At 41.6% G+C, this 14,032-nt stretch overlaps 1 long non-coding RNA gene across 1 annotated transcript; it reads right to left on the bottom strand.

Annotated features, from left to right (window-relative positions):
• Positions 1–8,273: 8,273 nt before the first annotated feature.
• On the bottom strand, positions 8,274–9,597 carry LOC110502123. The gene is made up of 2 exons (XR_002470299.2): positions 9,332–9,597; positions 8,274–8,713 (listed from the first exon to the last, which is right to left on the bottom strand). It is a non-coding gene; the product is annotated as an uncharacterized LOC110502123 (long non-coding RNA).
• Between the last annotated feature and the right edge of the window lie 4,435 nt (positions 9,598–14,032).

Here is a 14,032-nt window from a genome sequence, read left to right as displayed (position 1 = left end):
CACTGTGTTTGTCTATTGTTGTGACTTAGATGAAGGTCAGATCAAATTTTATGTCAAATTTATGCAGAAATCCAGGTAATTCCAAAGGGTTCACATTCTTGTTCTTACCACTGTAGGTTGTAATATGGCATTTTATTCCTGGCTTTGCTTCCCCGGTGATTTTACCCATGCAACGCTATAGTCAGCAGTGGACAGTTTGATTGTTTGGTTACAACTTCAAGGAAGTGTCACGTTCTGACCTTAGTTATTTTGTTATGTCTTTGTTTTAGTATGATCAGGGTGTGAGTTGGGTGGGTTGTCTATATTTGTTTTTCTATGAGTTGGTATTTCTGTGTTTGGCCTGGTATGGTTCTCAATCAGAGGCAGCTGTCAATCGTTGTCCCTGATTGAGAACCATACTTAGGCAGCCTGTTTTCACCCTTGATTGGTGGGTGATTATTTTCTGTGTGTTCCACACGGAACTGTTTCGGTTTTTGTTATTTCACGTTGTTCTTTTGTATTTTTCTGTGTTCTATTAAAAGTATCATGAACACTTCCAACGCTGCGCTTTGGTCCTCCGATCCTTCCTAATACTCCTCATCAGAGGAGGAAGAAGACCGTTACAGGGAGTGCATGCGAGTTTGCGGACACGCAACTCAGGACACAACACACACACACACACAGGTGCTAATGTAACGTATCGCACACACACACACACACGTCAGTCTAGTTATTAGGTCATTTGTGTGTTTGCCTGGGAAGTAATGTAACACAAACCTTTAATCGGGAAAGGTTTTCCTCTCTAATGTCTGCAGTGCTCAGCTGTTAAAAGAGGAGCTTTAACCTCACATGGTAACTACGAGATGAAAAACAGATTTACTCTCGGTCCAGATTCAAGGATCTATTGGATGCTTTTCTGAAAGCAAAACAGGATAATAATTCCAATGTCCTTACATGGATAATGCTTTTACTCCTTCAAAAACACAATTTATATCTGGTATCCAGTAAACTCAGTATTAACAATATGTACAGTAGATCCAGTTAAACATCTAGGGAGCCATTTGACATGTTATAAATCATGCACTTTGGCTAAGCAGTAGTGGAGGTTATACAGAATTACTGGTATAACAATTAAGGTAGAGCAGAGCTGGGAAGAGTCTTACAATGCTGTCTTTGCTCCAAGGTCCCTCCGTATAGCCCAGTGAGGAGCCCAGCACCAGTCCAGTGACAGTCTTAAATGTCAAGAGGTTTATGAGCCCAGAGGCAAGCATCAGAGATCTGACAGGTTATTCTCTACCGTATATGTTCAACTGGCTTTGATACTCTGAATGCTCTCTTCAAAGCAGTGTTACACAACCGGTGGGTCACGGCTAGTTCCAGTCTCTGTCACACAGTCTCAGGGATATAGTCCTAGAAATATTGTTTAATTTATCAGTACATTTTTTATTAATTGAGAAGGGTTGCAGCTTCAAAGGTTTAGGAGACCCTGCTGTAGGGGTGTCTCTTAACAAAGGTCGGTGGTTCACAAGGACTCAGCCCGTTTCATTTGTGACTCTTTTACTTGTGTGCAATCACTATGGTTATTTAAGGGATAGTTCACCCAAATTACAAAATTACACTCATGGATTGCTGTCATACCTTGTCCATAGACTGCTTACAGGATAAGGAAACCAATGTATAATTTGGTTGAACTAATCTAATCTCCCTTTAAAGAGTCTCAAATGTTCCACCCTAGACCTTCAAATCAACATTTCTTTAAGTCTTAAATAGTTCATCAAAAAGCAATATGCTCCAAGGAGAGGATGGTCAACCATAATGAGAGCTTACCACAGCTGCGGCCCATCAAAAGCTACAACAACTGAACCAAACAGACACCAAAACAAAAGACCAATAGCACTGAGTGGGGAGTCCTAAGTGGTTTAACAGTTTAAAACAGGCTTCCTCTGTCATTGTCTCCTTTCCTCCATCTCTTCACTGACATGAAAGCCCAGCCTCAGTTAAAGCAATATGGAGGATGATGCTTGTTAAAGGGAAACTATTTGGGTTGTTTTCCCAGTCGTCCTACCTAATTAAAAGTGATGAGAGGGGGATTCAGACATAATTATGCACTATAGTTTGTATTTGTCATGCCGGGAGAGTTCAACCAATGATGTCAATGGTTGATGTAAATATATCACTAGCCACTTTAAACAATGCTACCTTATATAATGTTACTTACCCTACATTCTTCATCTCATATGCATACGTATATACTGTACGCTATATCATCGACTGTATCCTTATTGTATACATGTATCACTAGCCACTTTAACTATGCCACTTTGTTTACATACTCATCTCATATGTATATACTGTACTCGATACCATCTACTGTATCTTGCCTATGCTGCTCTGTACCATCACTCATTCATATATCCTTATGTACATATTCTTTATCCCCTTACACTGTGTACAAGACAGTAGTTTTGGAATTGTTAGTTAGATTACTTGTTATTACTGCATTGTCGGAACTAGAAGCACAAGCATTTCGCTACACTCGCATTAACATCTGCTAACCATGTGTATGTGACAAATAAAATTTGATTTGATTTGAGCTTGCCCTCTGATCTACAAATGAATGGAGCCATGTTTTGTAGCAATTATTGTGGCCTTTGTGTTTCGCCGATTGCACGATCACACAAGCAGTGAGTAAATATGGTTATCCTTGTTCAATAGAGCCACTGGACTTGTCTCAACGACATCCCTATCTGCAAGGACATTACAGGATATCTAGGTTGACTAGTTTTCCCTGGCTTTGTGAAGACTACAGCCTGACGGGAGCCATACTTCCTTGTTAAAAGCCTTAAAGGCAGGCTTTTCAAAACAGAGGTGGTACTAGTTTACAGGTTCACAGGAGCTACAGTATGTTCACTGTCTATCAGAGATTGCTAAATAATTAGCTACAATGACTTCTTCTGAAAATTATTCTTTCCAAGAGGTGGACGACAAAATATTTGTTATATGTTCTTTTACATAGGAACATACAGCCCTATTTATTTGAGCCGGAATACACTGAAGACAAGTTGAGACTGCAAGAAAAATAATTGCAAGACCAGCAAGCAGTGGCGGCAGCCTAGACCAGCTGGACCAGGACTAAATGACAAACGAGTAAGTTGTTTTGCTGTCAGTAGCTACATACAGTGCCTTGCGAAAGTATTCGGCCCCCTTGAACTTTGCGACCTTTTGCCACATTTCAGGCTTCAAACATAAAGATATAAAACTGTATTTTTTTGTGAAGAATCAACAACAAGTGGGACACAATCATGAAGTGGAACGACATTTATTGGATATTTCAAACTTTTTTAACAAATCAAAAACTGAAAAATTGGGCGTGCAAAATTATTCAGCCCCTTTACTTTCAGTGCAGCAAACTCTCTCCAGAAGTTCAGTGAGGATCTCTGAATGATCCAATGTTGACCTAAATGACTAATGATGATAAATACAATCCACCTGTGTGTAATCAAGTCTCCGTATAAATGCACCTGCACTGTGATAGTCTCAGAGGTCCGTTAAAAGCGCAGAGAGCATCATGAAGAACAAGGAACACACCAGGCAGGTCCGAGATACTGTTGTGAAGAAGTTTAAAGCCGGATTTGGATACAAAAAGATTTCCTAAGCTTTAAACATCCCAAGGAGCACTGTGCAAGTGATAATATTGAAATGGAAGAAGTATCAGACTACTGCAAATCTACCAAGACCTGGCCGTCCCTCTAAACTTTCAGCTCATACAAGGAGAAGACTGATCAGAGATGCAGCCAAGAGGCCCATGATCATTCTGGATGAACTGCAGAGATCTAAAGCTGAGGTGGGAGACTCTGTCCATAGGACAACAATCAGTTGTATATTGCACAAATCTGGCCTTTATGGAAGAGTGGCAAGAAAGCCATTTCTTAAAGATATCCATAAAAAGTGTAGTTTAAAGTTTGCCACAAGCCACCTGGGAGACACACCAAACATGTGGAAGAAGGTGCTCTGGTCAGATGAAACCAAAATTGAACTTTTTGGCAACAATGCAAAACGTTATGTTTGGCGTAAAAGCAACACAGCTGAACACACCATCCCCACTGTCAAACATGGTGGTGGCAGCATCATGGTTTGGGCCTGCTTTTCTTCAGCAGGGACAGGGAAGATGGTTAAAATTGATGGGAAGATGGATGGAGCCAAATACAGGACCATTCTGGAAGAAAACCTGATTGAGTCTGCAAAAGACCTGAGACTGGGACGGAGATTTGTCTTCCAACAAGACAATTGTATTTACCTTGCCACCAAGGCCTTTTTTTTGCCTTTACCTCCCTTCTCACCTCATTTGCTCACATTGTATATAGACTTGTTTATACTTTATTATTGACTGTATGTTTGTTTTACTCCATGTGTAACTCTGTGTTGTTGTATCTGTCGAACTGCTTTGCTTTATCTTGGCCAGGTCGCAATTGTAAATGAGAACTTGTTCTCAACTTGCCTACCTGGTTAAATAAAGGTAAAATAAATAAAAAATAAATAAAACAATGATCCAAAACATAAAAGCAAAATCTACAATGGAATGGTTAAAAAATAAACATATCCAGGTGTTAGAATGGCCAAGTCAAAGTCCAGACCTGAATCCAATCGAGAATCTGTGGAAAGAACTGAAAACTGCTGTTCACAAATGCTCTCCATCCAACCTCACTGAGCTCGAGCTGTTTTGCAAGGAGGAATGGGAAAAAATGTCAGTCTCTCGATGTGCAAAACTGATAGAGACATACCCCAAGCGACTTACAGCTGTAATCGCAACAAAAGGTGGCGCTACAAAGTATTAACTTAAGGGGGCTGAATAATTTTGCACGCCCAATTTTTCAGTTTTTGATTTGTTAAAAAAGTTTGAAATATCCAATAAATGTTGTTCCACTTCATGATTGTGTCCCACTTGTTGTTGATTCTTCACAAAAAAATACAGTTTTATATCTTTATGTTTGAAGCCTGAAATGTGGCAAAAGGTCGCAAAGTTCAAGGGGGCCGAATACTTTCGCAAGGCACTGTATATAAAACCAAATACTGTTCGACTTCTACTCAAATGCTGTAGTATTTTACTGGGTGACTTTCACTTTATTCGAGTCATTTTCTATTAAGGCATCTTTACTTTTACTCAAGTATGAGAATTGGGCACTTTTTTCACCACTGAGTACAGTACAATTTGGTGGTCGATTCGGCCATAACGAGGCATGGCTAGACTCATTGCTTCTCATTAGGAGCAAAACTGGAGAAATGTTTTGATGATGATGGCGGAAAGTAAAGGAATGGCTTTGGCTTGATGACTCAAATAAGTCTTGGAGTAACTGTACCTGTGTGTTCTAACTAGCTAGCCAATGTGTGTCTGTGAGACGTCTCATATTCTACACCATGCTGCTACAGTAGGAATAAAGACAGTACACAACGATTGCCCATGAATGTGTAATAGCGTTTTTGTCTTTCTCTCACAGACAATACCGCTTGGATACAAAGAAGTTGATGACTCCCAAGAGGAGATGTAAAAGGTCCCATAACAACAATCTCCCCTTATATCAAAGTGACTCAGAACACCTCACTTCACCATCCAAAGACACTATATGCAAGTATTCCCTTCTAGAACTGTAGTATTTATTATAAGCTTTAGAAGTATATTTTTCTTCTACTGTATATACACCGGCCAGTTTATTAGGTACACACATATGTTCTGGAGGTAAAGCTCGGACTCCCCTTTGCCTCCAGAACAGCCTGAATTATTCAGGGAATCCTGAAGGTGTTGGAAACGTTCCACAGCGATGTTGGTCCATGCTGACACAATGGCATCACAGTTGCTGCAGGTCGGACGGCGGTACAGTCATGCTGCGAACAGCCCGTTCCATCTCATCCCAAAGATGCTCTACTGGGTTGAGGTCTGGGGACTACGCAGGTCACTCAAGTAAACTGAACTTGCTGTTATGTTCCAGGCAATGTTTTCCACTCCTCAATTTCACAGTGCTGGTGATTGCATGCTCACTGGAGCTTCTTCTTGTTTTAAGCTGATAGGAGTGGAACTAAGTGTGATCGCAAAAAGGATGGGCAAGTTGGGCGTTCCCGAGATGTCGTTTTGCACACCACTGTTGTACTGCACCGCTATTTGTCTGTTTGTGGCCCGCCTTTTAGCTTGCACGAATCTTGCAATTTACCTTCAACCTCTCTCATCAACGAGCTGTTTTTGGCCACAGGACTGGATGTTTTTTGTTTGTTACGCCATTTTCTGTAAACCCTATACACGGACGTGCGTGAAAAACCCAGGATGGCGGCCGTTTCTGAGATACTGGATCCGGGGCGCTTGGCACCGACGATCATACCAAGCTCAAAGTCGCCGAGGTCACTTGTTATGCCCATTCTAACGTTCAATTGAACAGTAACTGGATGCCTGCTGTAGGAGAGATCCACTTTCGTGAACGGAGTAGTGTACCTAATAAACTGTGTATATCATACAGTGTATATCATTCATTGCCATAACTGTTCCTGCATACTGCTGTGTAGACTCACTTCGGTCTCCAAAGCCAATAAACTCGTCTTTAATCAAAGCCATGTCTACTTATTTGCTATATGAAGAGATTCATCTACTGTTTTATTAAAACATGTTTACGTGGCAACAAATAATAAACCAACTGTCTGCATAATTTGTTTTAGCAGTAAGACTGAAACTGTCACGCCCTGACCATAGAGAGCCTTTTTATTCTCTATTTTGGTTAGGTCTGGGTGTGACTAGGGTGGGTGATCTAGTGCATTTATCTCTATGTTGGCCTGGGATGGTTCTCAATCAGAGGCAGCTGTTTATCGCTGTCTCTGATTGGGTATCATATTTACGCAGCCATTTCCCCACTGGTTTTTGTAGGATCTTGTTTCGTTGTAGTTGCCTGTGAGCACTGCTTGGACTACACGTTTCGTTTTCTGTTTTTGTGAGTTTCCCTTATTAAACATGTGGAACCCAAATCACGCTGCACGTTGGTCTGAGTATATTTCCAGTTCGTACGACGATCGTGACAGAAGCTAGTTTATCCAAATAATTGAATGAATATCACAATGATTTGATCAAGAAGTTGAAGTCAACGCTTTTTGGGGTTTCTTGTAAAAAAAATATATAAAAACACCATACTGTATACTGTATACACTGAACAAAAATATAAGCGCAACATGCAACAATTTCAAATATTTTACTGAGTTAAAGTTTATATAAGAAAATAAGTCAATTTCAATAGAGGCCCTAATATATGGAGTTCACATGACTGGGAATACAGATTAGCATCTTGGTCACAGATAGGGGCATGGATCAATTGATCAGGCTGTTGCTTGTGGAATGTTGTCCCACTCCTCTTCAATGGCTGTGCGAAGTTGGATTTTGGCAGGAACTGGATCATGCTGTCGTACATGTCAGATTCCGGGGCATCCCAAACATGCTCAATGGGTGACATGCCTGGTGAGTATGCAGGCCATGGAAGAACTGGGGCATTTTCAGCTTCCAGGAATTGTGTACAGATCCTTGTGACATAGGGCCATGCATTATCATGCTGAAACATGGAGGTGATGACGGCAGATGAATGGCACAACAATGAGCCTCGATCTCGTCATAGCATCTCTGTGCATTTAAAATGCCATTGATAAAATGCAATTGTGTTCGTTGTCAATAGCTTATGCCTGCCCATACCATAACCCCACTGCCACCATGGGGCACTCGTATCACAAAGTTGACACCAGCAAACAGGTCACCCATCTGCCCGGTCCAGATGAAACCAGGATTCCTCTGTGAAGAGCACACTTCTCCAGCATGCCAGTGGCCATCGAAGGTGAGCATTTGCCCACTGAAGTTGGTTATGATGCCAAACTGCTGTCAGGTCAAGACCCTGGTGAGGACGACAAGCATGAAGATGAGCTTCCCTGAGACAGTCTGACAGTTTGTGTACAAATTATTTGGCTGTGCAAACCCACAGTTTCATGGTGGTTGTTCTCAGATGATCCTGCAGGTGAAGCCTGGGCTGGCGTGGTTACACATGGTTTGCGGTTGAGATCAGTTGGATACACTGCCAAAAAAAAAAAAAAATGGAGGCGGCTTATGGTAGAGAAATGGACATTCAGTTCCCTGGCAACAGCCCTAGTGGACATTCCTGCCGTTAGCATAGCAATTGCACACGCCCTCAAAACTTGAGACATCAGTGGCATACTGCACATTTTAGAGCAGCCTTTTGTCAGATTTGAACCCAACTTTTGAGAGAAATAAGCTTTTTGTGTATATGGACATTTTCTGGTATCTTTTATTTCAGCTCATGAAACATAGGACCAACACTTTACATGTTGTGTTTAAATATATATATTTGTACAACAGCTAGCACTTTCTATACCAAAATTCAGTTGTGAGCATACTAGGGTTTCTATATTATACTACAATATCAGTCTGACTATGAATGTTGTGTTGGTTGAATGTTCCAGGCAAGTTCCAGAATGTTCTTCAGCTGGTGAAACTCTTCTTGTGTTTGGTAATGGCAGCTGGTTTAGGCTGTGGTGATGTTGGCAGGGATGTTGGGATTGGGGGGCAGTGACTCTGGCTCCTTGTAGACAACCGTCTGGTCCTTTCTGCACTCCACAGCCAGGTGGACAAACCTCTCATACACTCCCTTCACCACCCACTACTCAACCTCTTGCAGAATATTTGTTTGTACTTGCAAGTCTCCTGGAAAGACATGAAGACTGATCATGAGGATGTGTAGCCATACAATAAACCATGTTAATCTGTAAACAAAGGGTAGAGTATGTGTTTTCTTACACTCAGTCAATAATGGGGCATTGAGATGGGCTGTTTGCAAATATGTGAAATTTTGAAGGGGGCTTGACTCGTAGACAGTCTAGTCATATGTGTATGAGCACCTACAGTTGAGTAGACTAGAACTGCAAGAAATAGAGGGAATAGGCTAGAAGAGTATAGTAACAGCCCCTCTTCCCCAAGCCAAATAAATGACTGTAAGGGTGTGAAAAGTTTGAGGAGCTCTTGTCTGGTAGACAGTTTAGTGTCTACAAGACAATAGATCATGCATGCTAACCTTCACACACACACACAATACCTAGCCCCAACAGACACAAGTGAGTCACCTACACCATACCCTCCCTACTAATACCTAATTTTGCATGAACAATCAACTAAGCCTCCATAATAGAAGAAAACAATAGAAGTTGTAGCGTAGCGTTCTTGTAAACACACCAACTATGACAAGACACAGACCATGTTTATACCTAGTTCCAGTATATTTATTTACTCATGGAAAGATTAAGTAGATTTTAGAAGGTGACTTACACTAGTTCCTGGTGCTGAGCTTGTTGTTGATGCCTCTACAGATTGATGGGATCAGACTAAATAGAACAGTCATGTCGTTTGCCTCCGGCTCTGCAGTAGTTCGTACGCTACCTAGCTAACGTAACCTAATGAAGTGTAACAGAGATGCTGAGAGATGAGAAGCAGGTGAAACATTGAATAAAACAGCAAACTTGGAACGAGACAACATAACAGTATTGTCTATACATAAACACAGTAAAAAAAAAAATACTGACTGGTGAAAGAACCTAAGGTAGTGCCAGATAAAGGGGAGGTAATGGAGTCCAGGTGTGCCTCATGATGACGTGCAGGTGTGCGTAATGATTGATGCCAGGTGTGCGTAATGATGGATCCCAGGACCGGTGGTTAGTATACCGGCGACTTTGAATGCCAGAGGGGAGGAGCAGGAGTAGACCCAACACGAAGCTAATGCTAGATTGCAAAGTAACAAGTCACACGTTGACAGACAAGTCACACGTTGACAAGTCACACGACTTTGAATGCCGGAGGGGAGGAGCGGGAGTAGACGCGACACGAAGCTAATGTTAGATTGCAAAGTAACAAGTCACACGTTGACGATCCTGCAGGTGAAGAAGCCCGTATGGAGGTCCTGGGCTGGCGTGGTTACACATGGTGTGCGGTTGTGAGGCCAGTTTTATACACTGCCAAATTCTTTAAAAATTATGTTGGAGGCGGCTTATGGTAGAGAAATGGGCATTCAGTTCCCTGGCAACAGCCCTGGTGGACATTCCTGCAGTTAGCATGCCAACTAGCAGCTGGCTATTTACATTGGTATGCTTTGGAATGTCTAGCCAGCGTATTATGAAAGCTAGCTGGCTAGATTTTAGTTTAGATAAACAAATGTAGGTTCCCTAGCTAGCTAGGTAACGTTAGCTACCTTACCTCAGCTTGTCCTCTTTTCTGCTGCACTGATGTTGGCTGATCGGATGCCTTCCTCTTTGAAGTGAAGGGGGAAAATGATGGAATAGCATCCCTTTTCAATGTTCGATGATATGGCAACCTCATCAGTTGAGACTTCAGTTCCGTTTCAAAATCTTCTGGCTACAAACAGACATTTCGATTTTTCTGTTCAATTGGATACACCTCCACGGGGCAGTTCTTCACATCTTGAAATCACTATGAATTCTGGACATTGGGGTCTGCTTACAACCAGAAAATGTAGCTGGCCCATTTCTACAGGTAAGATGCAAAAACGGTCATATTTGCGTGTCGTGAGGAAATTGTCAATTTTTATGATGCATATCATTTGTTAATAATATAAATTGCCATATATAGTGAAATAGAGCAGCAGTGAAATTTCCCTTTAAGAATTTGCTTTTATCTGCCAATTATTTAATGTCAGTGCAGAAGGATGAAAGGAGACAGAGAGAAGAAGCCCATTGCTGACATGGCCCCTACTTCTTCACACCAGACATGCCTACTCTAGGTCTGTCCCTTCTCATCTTCCACATCACCATCAAAGCATACACCATTCAGCAGAAGATAGTAATGACAGCTATCATACATGAAGGCATCATATACAAGCATGTGCCCAGCTGCATACTCATAAAGAAGCATATTTGACAGAGGAGAAGTGCTCTTATAATCCAAATAGCTTGACACTCGCAGATTGCATGCGTCATGCCACACTCATCAACAAAAGTGCTGGGGAATGAGTATAATTCAGCATCCGCAGCAGTGAGATAGCTGAGGTCTTCTTCAAACTAGACTGCAGCCGAGCAAGGTTTATTTTGAGCTGATTGGCATTTCCATTTTGATGAGTGCGGCAACACTGTAAAACATTTTCTGTAAAATTTACAGTAATTTACTGGCAGCATTTGGCAAGTAAATTACTGTAACTTATTTTACTGTACAGCTACTGCAATCCATTCTGCAGTAATCATTTTTACGTCACCAAAGATGTTACTGTAATCTAATTTACAGTATATTACTGGAATTGCCCATGCAGTAATATATTATCCAGTGTTCTTTGCAAGTTTTCATTTTTACATTTTGGTAATTTAGCAGGCATTAGCAAATTACAGTTGGTGCATTCAACCAAGGTTGATAAAAAACACATCACTGTCATAGCAAGTAAAACGTTTCTGTGACTGTTACTGAAAATGTTGTTGTAGTTAAAGATACATTGGTCTTCAAAATAATTGTAATTACAACATATCTTATGATATATCTCTGACTATCTTAGGATAGTGCCACTACAATACTAAGACATTCACGGTAACGTGATGCCAGAGCAATGAAACACAGGACAATATAGCAGACCGCAATTTGGGGCGTTTCATGATGTGGATGTTACATGATATCAGGAAATGCCCATTTATACCTTTCATTGGTCAGTTCCGGTGTTAGGCAACTGATGGTTTCTCAACACAGATGATTAGTTTACATAGCAGTTTAGGATAGCAGTTTAGGGGGGGTGTTGTCGTACCCTCTTTACGACTGTCTTGGTGTGTTTGGACCATGATAGTTTGTTGGTGATGTGGACACCAAGGAACTAGAAGCTCTTGACCTGCTACACTACAGCCCCGTTGATGTGAATGGGGGTATGTTCTGTCCTCCTTTTCCTGTAGTCCACGATCAGCTCCTTTGTCTTGCTCACGTTGAGGGAGAGGTTGTTGTCCTGGCACCACACTGCCAGGTCTCTGACCTCCTCCCTATAGGCTGTCTCATCGTTGTCTGTGATCAGGCCTACCACTGTTGTGTCATCAGCAAACTTAATGATGGCGTTGGAGTCATGCTTGGCCACGCAGTCGTGAGTGAACAGGGAGTAGAGGAGGGGACTGAGCACGCACCCCTGAGGGGCCTCCGTGTTGAGGATCAATGTGGCACATGTGTTGTTGCCTAACCTTACCACCAATAGGCGGCCCATCAGGAAGTCCAGGATTCAATTGCAGAGGGAGGTGTTTAGTCCCAGTGTCCTTAGCTTAATGATGAGCTTTGTGGGCACTATGGTGTGGAAAGCTGAGCTGTAGTCAATGAACAGCATTGTAACATACCGTAGGTGTTCCTTTTGTCCAGATGGGAATGGGCAATGTGGAGTGCGATTGAGATGAACTCATCTGTGGATCTGTTGGGGCGATATGCGAATTGGAGTGGGTCTAGGGTTTCCGGGATGAGGGTGTTGATGTAAGCCACAACCAGCTTTTCAAAGCACTTCATGGTTACCGACATGAGTGCTACAGGGCGTTAGTCATTTAGGCAGGTTATTTCTTCTAAGTGTCCAGATTAGTGTCCCGCTCCTTGAAGGCGGCAGCTCTAAACTTTATCTCATTTCGGATGTTGCCTCTAATCCATGGCTTCTGGTTGGGATATATACGTAGGGTCACTGTGGGGATGATGATGTCATTGCACTTATTGATGAAGCCGGTGATGGAGGTGGTATACTCCTCAATGCCATTGGATGAATCCCGGAACATATTCCAGTCTGTGCTAGCAAAACAGTTCTGTAGTGTAGCATCCGCGTCATCTGACCACTTGTTAAGATAATTAACGTGTCAGGTTAGGTGAAGTAGTGTGGCAGATTTGGAGATTGTGGTTCAGGTTAGGAAAAGAGTTAGCTACAGTTGTCAACAACTCATGTTTTAATTTGGTATTTTTTTATTTAACCTTTATTCAACGAGGCAAATCAGTTAACTTCTTGATGTGTTGTGTTTTCCCTCGTCGTGATGTGTTTTGTCCTATATTTTTATTTCATTTATTTTTAATCCCAGCCCCCATCCCCACAGGAGGCATTTTGCCTTTTGGTAGGCCATCATTGTAAATAACAATTAGTTCTTAACTGACTTTCCTAGTTAAATTAAAATTAAATAAATACATTTAACTAGGCATGCAAGACGATGACAACTAGACAATGACCACCTACCCCGGCCAAACCCTGACAATGCTGGGCCAATTGTGCGCCGCCCTATGGGATTCCCAATCATGGCCGGTTGTGATACAGCCTGGAATTGAACCAGGGTCTGTAGTGATGCCTCTCGCACTGAGATGTAGTACCTTAGACTGCTGCGCCACTCGGGAACCGATGTAAAAGAAATAGGCACGGACCAATTGCGAGCATTAATGGGTGTAATATGATATCAAGAAACACTTTTATCAGAATAAGCCCCATTCCAAATTGCAGTATGGTACTGTATTCTGAATTACAGTAAATTACTGGCAGCAATTGGCCAGTAAGCTACTGTAGAGTTTTAGGACAAAGTTTGTAGAATTCCTACAATACAGTATATTACCGTATTCTGTTGGGGTACAGCGTTCTCATTCACAGTTACAACAAATATAGCCTCTTACAAGGCACACCTTAAAATATGTTAATGAGCCAGAGACACTTCCCCCTTCCACAACATTTTCCCACGAGGCACTATTATTAGTACGGTAAAACACACTATTTTAGTGTTGAAATTACAGAAAGGACTTAGTGGCTTTAAAACAAATGTACATTATTTTACTGTATAAAAGCAGACGCAACTTAACAGTTATTGCATTCATCTTGAGAAAGCTAGGTGGGGCAACCACATCACAGGCATAGTATGCACACTTTTCCTCGGTAAAGTAGCTGTTATAGTCATACTGAATATTTTTTTAACAGTGAGGCAAATTTAGTTTTTTTGTTTAAAAACAATAATTTCAGGGCCTCTTAACTTTTCTTTGACAACAACGCAACCT

This window comes from Oncorhynchus mykiss, chromosome 22 (assembly GCF_013265735.2).
Source record: "Oncorhynchus mykiss isolate Arlee chromosome 22, USDA_OmykA_1.1, whole genome shotgun sequence".
NCBI classification, from domain to species: Eukaryota; Metazoa; Chordata; class Actinopteri; order Salmoniformes; family Salmonidae; genus Oncorhynchus; species Oncorhynchus mykiss.
This window is presented reverse-complemented; position numbering and strand designations above follow the sequence as displayed.